We start from the raw sequence: 13,200 nt of genomic DNA on the forward strand, positions 1-13,200 counted from the left end.
GAGAACCTTATGGGATGCCCCTTGTTTATTTGGAAAGGAGTGCGGCGTATATGGGAAATATATACAACTTTACAACACATACTATGTAACAGTCAACATGCTGCAGTTCATATCAATATCGGTGAAACGACACGCCTCATCCCAGGCACACAAGATTAAACCTTATCCTTGTCACGACGACAATTGCAAAATACAACGCGTAGCACCAAACCCAACTGTAAATTACGGGAAAGGGGAAGCAGGTACATTAATTACGATAACTACATGGGTGTTGTCCTGACATTAAGATGGAATACGGCGCAAATAGATAGAGATTGAACTTCAGACATAACGTAACCAAATGAACAATATTATATCAGATAAAGAAAAAGGTCGTTGCTGTCCGTATCAGTGTCTTGGGGCGAGGCGAGGCGAGGTACGATATTTCAACTGCATCGATACGGATGATAACGACCTTTTTGCTTACGTGATACAATAGTGTGTCAAAATGGAGCAGACTCCCTCAAAGACCTCTAGTATAAATTGATGAGATTTCCATTTACGCTTGTCGCCTACATTTTGTTCGACCCGAAATGTCAAATGGGACCAAATGAACGTGAAAAATGTTACGATCGTAGTTCAATATCTTTTGTACTCGCTTGGAATTCGTACTAGTGGCTATGTTTATGAATGTGTGCATATTTCTGTTTGAGATTTCTGCCTGAAGGTGAGTGAATCTGCAAACTGCAATCACAGTAAATAAAAACTAGAATAATGTTTGACAACTATAAGCGGAAATGGTCACGTGTAACAATGATTTATTGTTAATGTGGAGTACAAAAATGGTTCAAATGGCTCTGAGCACTGTGGGACTTAACTTCTGGGGTCATCAGTCCCCTAGAACTTAGAACTACTTAAACCTAACTAACCTAAGGACATCACACATATCTATGGCCGAGGCAAGATTCGAACCTGCGACCGTAGCGGTCGCGCGGTTCCAGACTGTAGCGCCTAGAACCGCTCGGCCACCTCAGCCGGCGATGTGGAGTGCAGAAGAAACTCGTAACAGGTGCTTTTCTTTTGCTAATGTACACGTTGAATTATTGTAGATATTCGTTGATGGTTTTTCTTCTCGATGGGATCCAATCAACAAATGATGAGTCAATTTAAAGGAAGGAAATTTTTTTTAAGAGAAACAGCTTTTAATGCCTAGACCGTAATTTTCCTATTACAGCTAAAGTATGATTTCTAATTTCGGCTGCTTTCTAAAACCATCTTCAGATCGTTCAAAATGTAAAAAAGCGATGAATATGTATCGGAAAGCATCATTAGCCGTAGTGATGTAAAGACACACATTAGTAAATACCAAGCCAATGACAGTACGTAGTTTAAAAACATTACCGTGACCAAGCCAGGTTGTATCCCGTAGGTTCACAGAATGACGGTAACAATGAAGAAAAATGGCCAGTTGCATGAGTAAAAGTTACATGAAGCAACTGGCCATTTTCCTTCATTATTACCGTTATCCTCCGAGACTACAGTATACAACCTGGCTTGGTCACGGTAATGTTTTTAAACTACGTACTGTTATTGGCTTGGTATTTACGAATGTGTGTCTTTACGTAACTACAGCTAGTGATGCTTTCCGATACCTATTCATCGCCTTTTTTACATTTTGAACGATCTGAAGATGGTTGTAGAAAGCACCCGAAATTAGTTACCATACTTTAATTTTAATAGGAAAATTTCGAACTGTGCTTTAAGAAGTTTCTACTATAAAGATTTTTATTTAATGAACTACATCAAGACCACCGTCTCCTACTTGACAACGAGAGGGTTCTGTAATGTGTGAATTAGCAGCTTTCTGAGTTACAAGTGATGTGACAGTATTTACTTTGCCATCCTAAAACACGAGTTCTGAAGGCTCTATGCAGGTAACTTTTGGAAGACTCTTTCGCGATGTAGTTTTTAGAAGGAGTACAGTAGTCATCTGGAAGTTTGTGCTAGTCACTAAACGGGTGTTTGCAGCTCAAGTTTACGAAACACGCTGGCCGCCCTCTCTTTTATGACGCACCGTTTGCTGGCGAGTGCCCTGTGGAGTGTTTGTGTTACTTTCGGGACACGCTGGTTGCGCAGTTCCTTTCTTGCGCTCATAGCGTATGCTAAGTCATATCCTAGCTTTGTCACCCGCGATGGCTGCTTTGGCCTAGTTTCTTAGAAGCTATTGAGAAATGCCTTCGTGCTCACCTTCTTTATCACGAAATGTACTCCATCATACGACAGCGGATAACGAATATGGAAATCATTTCGTCACAATTTGTTGGGTTTGTTAGCTAGAGAACACTGCGATTGCTATAATCTTGTTCTCGTTCATACATGACCCTAACATAGTTCAAATCATGAACTTTAAATATTAACGCAGTTATCTTTATATCCCTTTCGACATTTATGCAGTTTTGAAAACTACACTTCGACAACTTCCACCAAGATGTGTTTAACAATAACACTTGTCCTCCACTGTCTAAATGCCTCTTCAATGTACGTCACAGGCTGTGCCCAAACATATATCTGTATGTCGTGACTCCTCTCTTCACGTATTCGCTGTCAAAAAGTTATTTCACTGTTTATGGCAGTGCATACATATTGTATCAATACCATCAGTATCCTCACTTGCAAATGCTTCAATGGAAGAACTTGTTAGCTCATATTACTTTGATCGTTACACCGTAGTCATTATACGATATACGCGGACGTAAGAAATGGTACTCATTACTAACTGAATTAGAGAAAATGACCTGTAAATCTTTGCTTTGATGACGGCGATGACGTGTCGTGGTACGGACACCACGAGACGCCAAAAGCAATAGGGAGAAAGCCAGCTCTATGACTGCTCAAATGGAGACGGCGTATCACAGAGATTGGTCGAAACTGGATCCCAAGCACTCTGGTTTCCCGCGATGAAGGTCACAAATGTCCTGACAAGGTTTGAGGTGAAGCGAGATGAGGACCACACAAGCATTCTCATATCAGTGGAGTGTTTCTGAAACATTTCTGACACAAATAAAGAAGGAAGGGGTTTTCAGTAGGTTGGCTGATTCGGGGGAGGGGAGCAAACAGTGAAGTCATTGGTCTCATCGGATTAGGGAAGGATGGTGAAGGAAATTGGCCGTGCCTTTTCAAAGGAACCATACCGGCAATTGTCTGAAGCGATTTAGGGAAATCACGGATAACCTGAGCCAAGATGACCTGACGCAAGTTGGAACCGTCGTCCTCCCGAATACGAGTCCAGTGTGCTAACCACTGTGCCACCTCTTACTGTGAGGGGTTTGCATTTTCTCGCTTAAGCACAGGCAGCTTACATGTGAAAGAAACGGTGAAAACTGGTGGCTACCAGAGATACGAAACCAATGAAGTCAAGCAACGTACAGGGTAAATTTCGCTTTGCCTACTACCGGTCAATAAATTAACTGCCTTACATGCAATCAGTCTAAGTAACTTTATCTACATATTTCATTTGTAAAAAATACTGGGTTTTCAATGTAACTGAAGACATTGAAATATCTTGAAAACTACACACCGGATCAAAAAAAGTTATAATTCTAATTTGTTTGTCTCAGAGAGGACATCCAATGATACCACACTCGAACCCTAACCCAACCCCTGTGTGGGGAGGCAACTCTGAAATGTCCAGTGGGAGCCCTCGTTATTTATTGCAGATTATTAATCTGCGGCATAATTTACATACATTTTCCAGAACCATTTTCTTCGTTTGGCCACAGATGGCGCTGTAATCGGAAGAACAGAAATGGGTACACAATCATAAATTACGACATGCCACTCAGTGGCCGCTGAATACCAAATGGCACGCCGGCCAGTGTGGCCGTGCGGTTCTAGGCGCTTCAATCTGGAACCGCGTGACCACTACGGTCGCAGGTTCGAATCCCACTCGCCTCGGCCCATCAATACCGACATTGGACTCTAGATGATTGAAAGCATTTTGCTTGGTCGGGCGAGTCTTGTTTCAAATTGTATCCAGTGGATGGACGTGAACGGGTATGGAGACAACCTCTTAATCCACGGACCATGCCTGTCAGCGGGGTACTGTTCAAGCAGGTGGAGGCTCTGTAATGATAAAGGGCGTGTGCAGTTGGATGATATGAGACCCCTGATACGTCTAAATACGACTCTGACAAGTGACACGTTCGTAAGCATCATGTCTGATCACTTACATCCATTAATGTCCAGTGTGCATTCCGGCGGACTTGGGCAATTCCAGCAGGACAATGCGACACCCCACACGTCCAGAATTGCTACAGAGTGGCTTCAGGAACACTCTTCTGAGTTTAATCATTTCTGCTGCCCATCAAACTCCCCGGACATGAACATTATTGAGCATATCTGGGATGCCTTGCAACGTGCTGTTCAAACCTCCACCCCATCGTACACCTGCGGATTTATGGATAGTCCTGCAGGATGCATGGTGTCAGTTTCCTCCAGCACTACTTCAGACGTTAGTCGAGTCCATGCCACGTCGTGTTGCGGCACTTCTGCTCGCTAGCATGGGCCCTACACGATATTAGCCAGTTACTTCGGCTCTTCAGTATATTAAGAAGCATGCTCTCGATAGCTAGAACCAAATGAGACACTGTGATCGTTCTTCATTTCCAACAGTAGTAAATGTAAAACCGAAATTCAAATGTAGCCGCACATCCTGCATTTTCGTCAGTTCGTGTCCTTAGAACTGCATAATACGCTTGAAACATCACATTTTAGACTTACACTTAAAAATTTGTCCTTGCAAAGAGAAACGCAAATCACAGAAGACAGACAACAAATATCAGTGTTCAGCTTGTGCCCGCTGGATTACACTAGTGTCACACACGAAGTTTCTTTACTCAGAAAGCAAATAAACCAGATTATATTTTATAGAACCACCACGACTCCTCTACTGTAAGACCGCGACGCCCCTGGCGGTCGCCGTGCACACTTTGAAAATCGCCGCTCTACACCAACGCGTCTGAGAGACCATCCGATTACAAGAGTCACAGTGGCAAAGTTGCTGAAAGTTTTGAAAGTACAATGTAAAACAGCATTTATCACTCGGTTATGCTTGCCTATACACATGTATTCATGAAAGTGTGTACTGAATTTTTCGGAGGCACTTAACCTTGTTTCATTATACACCTTCTTCGCATTACATGACAATCAGAAATTACTATACATTCTGTCGCCGATCAGAGAGTATTCCTCAAGTTGGCTGTCTGTGGTATTGATATCCAGCAACTTAAAAATTTGAGACGGCCGGGGTGGCCGAGCGGTTCTAGGCGCCACAGTCTGGAACCGCGCGACCGCTATTGTCGCAGGTTCGAATCCTGCGTCGGGCATGGATGTGTGTGATGTCCTTAGGTTAGTTAGGTTTAAGTAGTCCTAAGTTCTAGGGGACTGATGACCTCAGAAGTTGAGTCTCATAGTGCTCAAAGCCATTTTTAAAAATTTGATTACGGAGCGACGTATCAACAATCTTATTTGTGACTGAAAACGTAAAACTAACAGCGTCATCGCCCCGAGAACGTGAATTCTGTGTGCATTGCAGTGCGTGGCAGCAGTGACTGAAACTAGGCCTTCCGCAACAGACACGCAGGTTGTGACATCTGACGTCACGCGCCTCGGGTGAGGTGACGAATGGGCTCCGGTTTTCACTTTTACCGTACGCAGTGATTCACCCGCTCGCGTCTGCCCTGTCCTGTCCCACAGCTCGAATGTTGACGGTAACACGCGCTGACGTCACGTCTACCCCGCCTGACATACAAATATATTTGTCGTCGGTCAGCCACGAACTCCGCCCTCATGTAAGCGTCACATTATTAATGGATTCGTTCCTTGTTTCAGCTGTGATGTTTCCATTAGGTGATTGTATCTCCTTCGCGTGTTGCGTGTTATTTATGGGCGCTTCCTGCCTACAAACATGACACCCTATTAGGCTTGACTGCGGACAATAGCGTCACCTGCTGCTGCGGCAGCCATGTACATAGTCGAGCACCGCCCAAACGCTGTCTGTTGATAGAACTGCTGTCAGGTGAATATCTGGCATGATGCAACGTAAAAATACCACGTAAGTCTTTCCATTGCATTAGGTTGCGGGTAAAAACACACACAATGGAGTGAAGTCAAACATTGTGGAGTCCGACAGCCTGGATGCTGGTTAGAAATCTGCGACTCCAAACAGATATCTGTTAGCTTCAATTTCGGTGGTTTTCCGAAGATGCCAGCTGAAAACCTATTCTGCTAAAGAAGAATGTACAACGCTGTTTCAGTGGCCATAGGAGATTTGGCAGACTAAGAAAGTTTGTAAAGACAATAAGCCGTAAAGATACGCTTCACTGTTTTATTATTGGTTTGATGTCACTCGGGGAATCGTGGCGAATGAAGTGAAATACAGTTCCTGGTTAGGGTGTGATGATTTCATCATGACGATCATTGTAGCACAGGCAGTAATATCATATTGTAAAGAAAATGGGATAAAATTTCATTCTTACCAATCTCTAGCCTGTCTCTTTTCTGTAGTATTTCCAGTATCTTTTCAAGCAAAGCGCTGGTACGACTCTTTGCTGAGGTCCCACCCGTTTCCTTTCTAGTACATCCTGAACTAAACATGCGCTCTCTTTCCGAGTAATTTCTTCACTTGCGGACGAATAATTGGAATCCTATTTTCCTACCCCTCTTTTCATTTCCAATAACATTAGCCCATTACCGATTTCATCGCAACACGCAACGTTTCTGTTGCCATCTCGAATGTTACTGCATCTGCTTGCTGTTCTTGTCTCGTTGCGTGTTTATTTGATGGGAGGAGCGCGAATTTCAAACTGTTTACTGATATTCAGGATCTGTACTGTGTTTGTGAGATGGCAGTAAATAACGAGAAAAAAGGTACAAGGGTTTCTATGTGAAATGGAAGAGAAACCCAAAACCTAAACCATTTTTTTCTGTTTCGCAGATGATAAGATGCAAGAAAACGTATGTAGTTAGAAATCTACCACTATTTATCTACCTTATTAGTATCAGGTAAGGTATTTGAACCCGGCCGGAGTGGCCGAGAGGTTCTAGGCGCTACAGTTTGGAACCGCGAGACCGCTACGGTCGCAGGTTCGAATCCTTCATCGGGCATGGATGCGTGTGATGTCCTTAGGTTAGTTAGGTTTAAGTAGTTCTAAGTTCGAGGGGACTGATGACCTCAGCAGTTAAGTCCCATAGTGCTCAGAGTCATTTGAACCATTTTTTTTGTATTTAAAAAACTGAGTAGAGATGACAGGCACTTTTTCTCAGCCAATTTCGGTTGAAGCCATGCGGAATTCGTTATGGGACATGGTGAAATATTCCCTCATTAGCCCCTGTGGTTTCATGAAGTTTCGATATGTGGCGGCGCCATACGTAGTCTTCAAAGTGGCGTCTGTAACGGAGGTGAGTTCCGAGCAGACAGGTGTCATTAAATATCCTTCAGCGGAAAACCAGAGCATCGCAGAAATTTATAGGCGCTTGCTGCGTGTTACAGAGAACTCGAAGGGAAGAAAATCACGGTGAGTCGTTGGGACAGGTGTCTGTCATCAACCAAATAGGGCACGCAAACCTGTCCGCTCTACCACATGCTTCACACATCTGTGACTCCTCAGTGTTCTCCTTGACAACGCAAGGCCTCACCCAAGTATGTGCATCCGAGTGCATGTTCTTCCTCATCCACACTACAGCCCGCTTCTCATACCTTCCGAGTTCCACTTGTTTCACCAAATGAAGGATGCACTCTGTAGGGAGCAGTATGTGGATGGCGGGGAGGCTGCTGATGCAGCAACTCGTTGGCTCTGACGTCGACCGGTAGAGCAGTAACATGCGGGCATACAGGCCCTCGCAGTTAAGTGGCGTAAGGCCGTCGCTTTGAACGGAGTTTATGTTGAAAAACAGGGTCTTGTAGCCCAAAGACTGGGGAATTACATGGTGATTTTGAATACTGAATAAAACCAACTTTCAGAAAAAAGTGTTGCACTACTTATTGAACATCCGTTTCATTTATTATCCAAACCCGTATTCTAGGCCCCATTTTCGGCACACCAGTAACAAACAATTTTTCGTGTAGTAGTTAGGTGACGTGTGCAGTTTACGTATGTAGACCAATGCAATATTGATGCCTAATTATCACTCCTTCACACACACACACACACACACACACATATATATATATATATATATATATATATATATATATATATATATATATATATACGGGGTGTAATTCAAACGTAACTGCATTATTATACTTTTCAGACTGGAAAATAAAAGTATACTACTGACGGAAGTACAAAAATTGCTGAAATGTGTTTGGAAAAATTAAAGCAAACGGTGTCTAGCATTAGGCGGAATGCTTCACTAACTGTAAAACATGATATACCTACTTTCAGCGTGAACTACAGCCTTCACACAGTGAGAATTAATGTTGTCGTTGCGTTGTTGGAATGTTAGAAGCCTTGAGTTGCTTAAAACGAGGCCAGATCGTGACCCGTCGAAGAAGACTAAACGGCTGCAGTCAGCTATTATTCTCTTTCTGTGTTGTTTCGCCCACTGGAGACCTGTAACTTTACGTGCGGCTGTGAACAATGGCCTTTTGTGAGACATCCGACTCCAAACGCGTATTGCATCTGGTTACCTTTGCAATGTTCGCTCGCTAATTGGTTGAGATATACGTGCGTTCACTGGCAATTCGTCTCGGGTTTGAAGCCGATTGTCGTTGAAAAGGCGTGACAATTGTCTCCGGTCCTTGTCGGTTAGGATAGGTTTACGAGCACTGTTCTTACACCGTGTTACGTAGCACGGAGTGGCTGGCACAGCCGTTCTTGTAGACACGTCGGTCTGCCTTTTCTTGATACAGCAACAAATAGGGCATTCTCATTCACGAGTCCTCTGAAACTTCCCTTGGGTTCAGGAATGCTACCGTCGATTGGTATTTTGTGAGAGCGCTGTTGCGAGGTGGTAAGCGGCAGAGTCGTAGAGCTATCACAGGAACTTCCTTGAACTATAGTACACTACTGGCCATTAAAATTGCTACACCACGAAGATGACGTGCTACGGACGCGAAATTTAACCGACAGGAAGAAGATGCTGTGATATGCCAATGGTTAGCTTTTCAGAGCATTCACACAAGGTTGGCGCCGGTGGCGACACCTACAACGTGCTGACATGAGGACAGTTTCCAACCGATTTCTCATACACAAACAGCAGTTGACCGGTGTTGCCTGTGAAACGTTGTGATGCCTCGTGTAAGGAAGAGAAATGCGTACCATCACGTTTCCGACTTTGATAAAGGTCGGATTGCAGCCTATGACGATTGCGGTTTATCGTGTCGCGACATTGCTGCTCGCGTTGGTCGGGATTCAATGACTGTTAGCAGAATATGGAATTGGTGGGTTCAGGAGAGTAATACGGAACGCCGTGCTGGATCCCAACAGCCTCGTATCACTAGCAGTCGAGATGACAGGCATCTTATCCGCATGGCTGTAACGGATCGTGCAGCCACGTCTCGATCCCTGAGTCAATAGATGGGGACATTTGCAAGACAACAACCATCTGCACGAACAGTTCGACGACGTTTACAGCAGCATGGACCATCAGCTCGGAGACCATGGCTGCGGTTACCCTTGACGCTGCATCACAGACAGGAGCGCCTGCGATGGTGTACTCAACGACGAACCTGGGTGCACGAATGGGAAAACGTCATTTTTTCGGACGAATCCAAGATTCTGTTTACAGTATCATGATGGTCGTATCCGTGTTTGGCGCCATCGCGGTGAACGCACATTGGAAGCGTGTATTCGTCATCGCCATACTGGCGTATCACCCGGCGTGATGGTATGGGGTGCCACTGGTTACACGTCTCGGTCACCTCTGGTTCACATTGACGGCACTCTGAACAGTGGACGTTGCATTTCAGATGTGTTACGACCCGTGCCTCTACCCTTCATTCGATCCCTGCGAAACCCTACATTTCAGCAGGATAATGCACGACCGCATGTTGCAGGTCCTGTACGGGCCTTTGTGGATACAGAAAATGTTCGACTGCTGCCCTGGCCAGCACATTCTCCAGATCTTTCACTAATTGAAAACCTCTGGTCAATGGTGGCCGAGCAACTGGCTCGTCACAATACGCCAGTCACTACTCTTGATGAACTGTGGTATCGTGTTGAAGCTGCATGGGCAGCTGTACCTGTACACGGCATCCAAGCTGTGTTTGACTCAATGCCTAGGCGTATCAAGGCCGTTATTACGGCCAGAGGTGGTTGTTCTGGGTGCTGATTTATCAGGATCTATGCACCCAAATTGGGTGAAAATGTAATCACATGGTAGTTCTAGTATAATATCTTTGTCCAATGAATACCCGTTTATCATCTGCATTTCTTCTTGGTGTAGCGATTTTGATGGCCAGTAGTGTAGTATTCATTTTGTCCTCTTTGTTTTACCGCCTCTTTTTTCCGCAGTTATACTTACAAGAGTTATGTATAGCCTAATACCGTCTTTTGCGACTGCAATACATGTCTTATTAAGACCATACGAGTTCAACTTTATGTTGGTGCATCTTGAGTGGTCACTGTAACAATGTGATTGTTCTTACAGTTTCGATTGCTAGGATCATGAACAGCTTACATGCTTAAATTACTGCTGTGTACATTGGTAAATTATTATTATTTCTCACGGTTCTGTTCTTCCTTTTTTTTGTCATCAGTCTTCTGACTGGTTTGGTGCGGCCCGTCACAAATTCCTACGTCATTCCGGACGTTCTTGTATACAGTGTTACAGAGATGTTGAAGAAAATCAACAGACAACTCTTGATGGTAGGCGTAAACTAGCCACAAAAAGCGTGCTTTCAAGTTTTGAAGAAGTGGTTTTAAATAATGACCCTAGGAATACAGGGTGACCCAAAGGTCCGAGAACATTTGAAAATTCGATGCGTCGTGAAATAATATACGAGGGGAAGTGAATTATTATCCGGAAGGTAGTTAGAAAATTTTATTGTAATTAAATAGATAACTTACCAGAACAATATTTTTCGACATAGTCTGCTTGCGTTCCAACGCACTTGGTCCATCGTTGTACAAGCTTCCTGTTGGCCTCATTAAAGAAGGTTCTCGTTTGAGCGGCGAGCCAGGAATGCACTTTTCGTCCGAGACAAATCGACTGCCCCTTAGTGCCTGTTTGAGTGGACCAAACATGTGATAGATGGGGCAATATCGGGACTATATGGAGGATGATGCAGTACTTCAAATTTGAGTTTCTGGAGCGTTTCAGCAGTGTGGGCGGCAGTATGCGGACGGGGATTGTCGTGCAGCAACACCTTTTGACAGCAATCCAAGGCGTTTGCTTCGAATTGCAGGCTTCATCCTGGCAGTAAGCATCTCATTATAACGTACAGTGTTTATTGTCGAGCCCCTTTCCCCATAATGTTCCAGTACTGGACCTTGTGCGTCCCAAAAGGCCGTAAGCCTCAGTTTTCCTGCGGACGGTTGCGTCTTGAACTTTCTCTTGAACAGCGAATGGCCGTGCGGTTCTAGGCGCTACAGTCTGTAGCCGAGCGACCGCTACGGTCGCAGGTTCGAATCCTGCCTCGGGCATGGATGTGTGTGATGTCCTTAGGTTAGTTAGGTTTAATTAGTTCTAAGTTCTAGGCGACTTATGACCTCAGAAGTTGAGTCGCATAGTGCTCAGAGCCATTTTGAACAGCGAAGTAGGATTTTTCCATTCCATACTCTGCCATTTACTCTCTTGCTCGTAATGATAGATCCTTGTTTCGTCACCAGTAATGATCCTGCCAAAGTTGTCCGTTACCATAGCGATTCAAATGTTTTTTGCAGATGTCCAAGCGCGTTTGTTTTTGGGGCACATCTTGCACAAACTTTATGAAACCCAAGTCTGTTGTGTATGATTTCGTAGACAGATACGTGACTAATTTGCAGACTTTGTGCCACTTCGTCAGTAGTTAATCGTGTAAGAGAATCATTTAATGTGAACGCTCAATGGTCTCTTCATTTGTGGCGGTAAACGGTCGTCCGGCTCCTTCATCGTGCGTAACACTTGTGCGACCATTTCGGAATTTTTCAATCCATTCGTAGGCACTGCATTACGGCAAAACACTGTTCCCGTACTGTACCGAAAGTCTTCGCCGAATTCCGGTCCCTGATATTCATTCTGACCACAACAAATGGATCACTGATCGTTCCTGTTCTTTGGTGCAAATAGACAGTGGTGCAGACATGATTAATAGCACGGCAGCGATAATGTAACTAACCTAGCAGCTTGAAAATTGCAGAGATATAACAACAAATGAACAAAGTATGCGTCATCGACGTAAAACCACAGTACTACCAAAATTTAAAAAATATAACTAAATTGCGGATAGTAATTGACTTACTCTCATAGGTAGAGAGGTAAACATTAACACACATACTTGAAATAATATGAGGTTTTATTGAAATAAAAAAGCCCTCAAAATGACCAAAAGGTGACGCTTCACTTGGTGCAAAAGCAATAATTGGTATGACACTTGATTTTTAGCAAATACGATTTCTTTATAACAAATGCTTAAGATGTCGGCCGTCATTCATCCACAGTACTTGTGGTCGAGGAATAATGTTGTGACCAGCACTATACGGCATGTCAGTAGGTATGGCATGGAATAATCGTCGACTGTTGTCTTTTAGCATACCTCATGGGGTCGGACGATCGCGGTAGATTTGCGACTTCATTTAGCCCTACAACCAATAATCACACGGATTGAGATTGGGGAAATGGAAGGCCAAGTATCACGGAAATGGTGGCTCAGCAAGCGATCCACACCGAACGAGGTGCGCAAGAGACTTTCACATGTGTAGCAATATGGGGAGGAGCGCCATCCTGCATAAAAGTCGTAACTTCCAGCAGGTGTTTATCAGCCGATTAGAGATGATACCATTCTGTAATATACTGGGCCGGCCGTGGTGGCCGAGCGGTTCTAGATGCTTCAGTCTGGAACCGCGCGACTGCTACGGCCGCAGGTTCGAATCCTGCCTCAGGCTTGGATGTGTGTGATGTCCTTAGGTTGGTCAGGTTTAAGTAGTTCTAAGTTCTAGGGGACTGATGACCTCAGAAGTTAAGTCCCATAGAGTTCAGAGCCATTTGAACCATCTGAACGGCGAGAGTTTATACTGC

Source organism: Schistocerca piceifrons, chromosome 5, assembly GCF_021461385.2.
Source record: "Schistocerca piceifrons isolate TAMUIC-IGC-003096 chromosome 5, iqSchPice1.1, whole genome shotgun sequence".
NCBI classification, from domain to species: Eukaryota; Metazoa; Arthropoda; class Insecta; order Orthoptera; family Acrididae; genus Schistocerca; species Schistocerca piceifrons.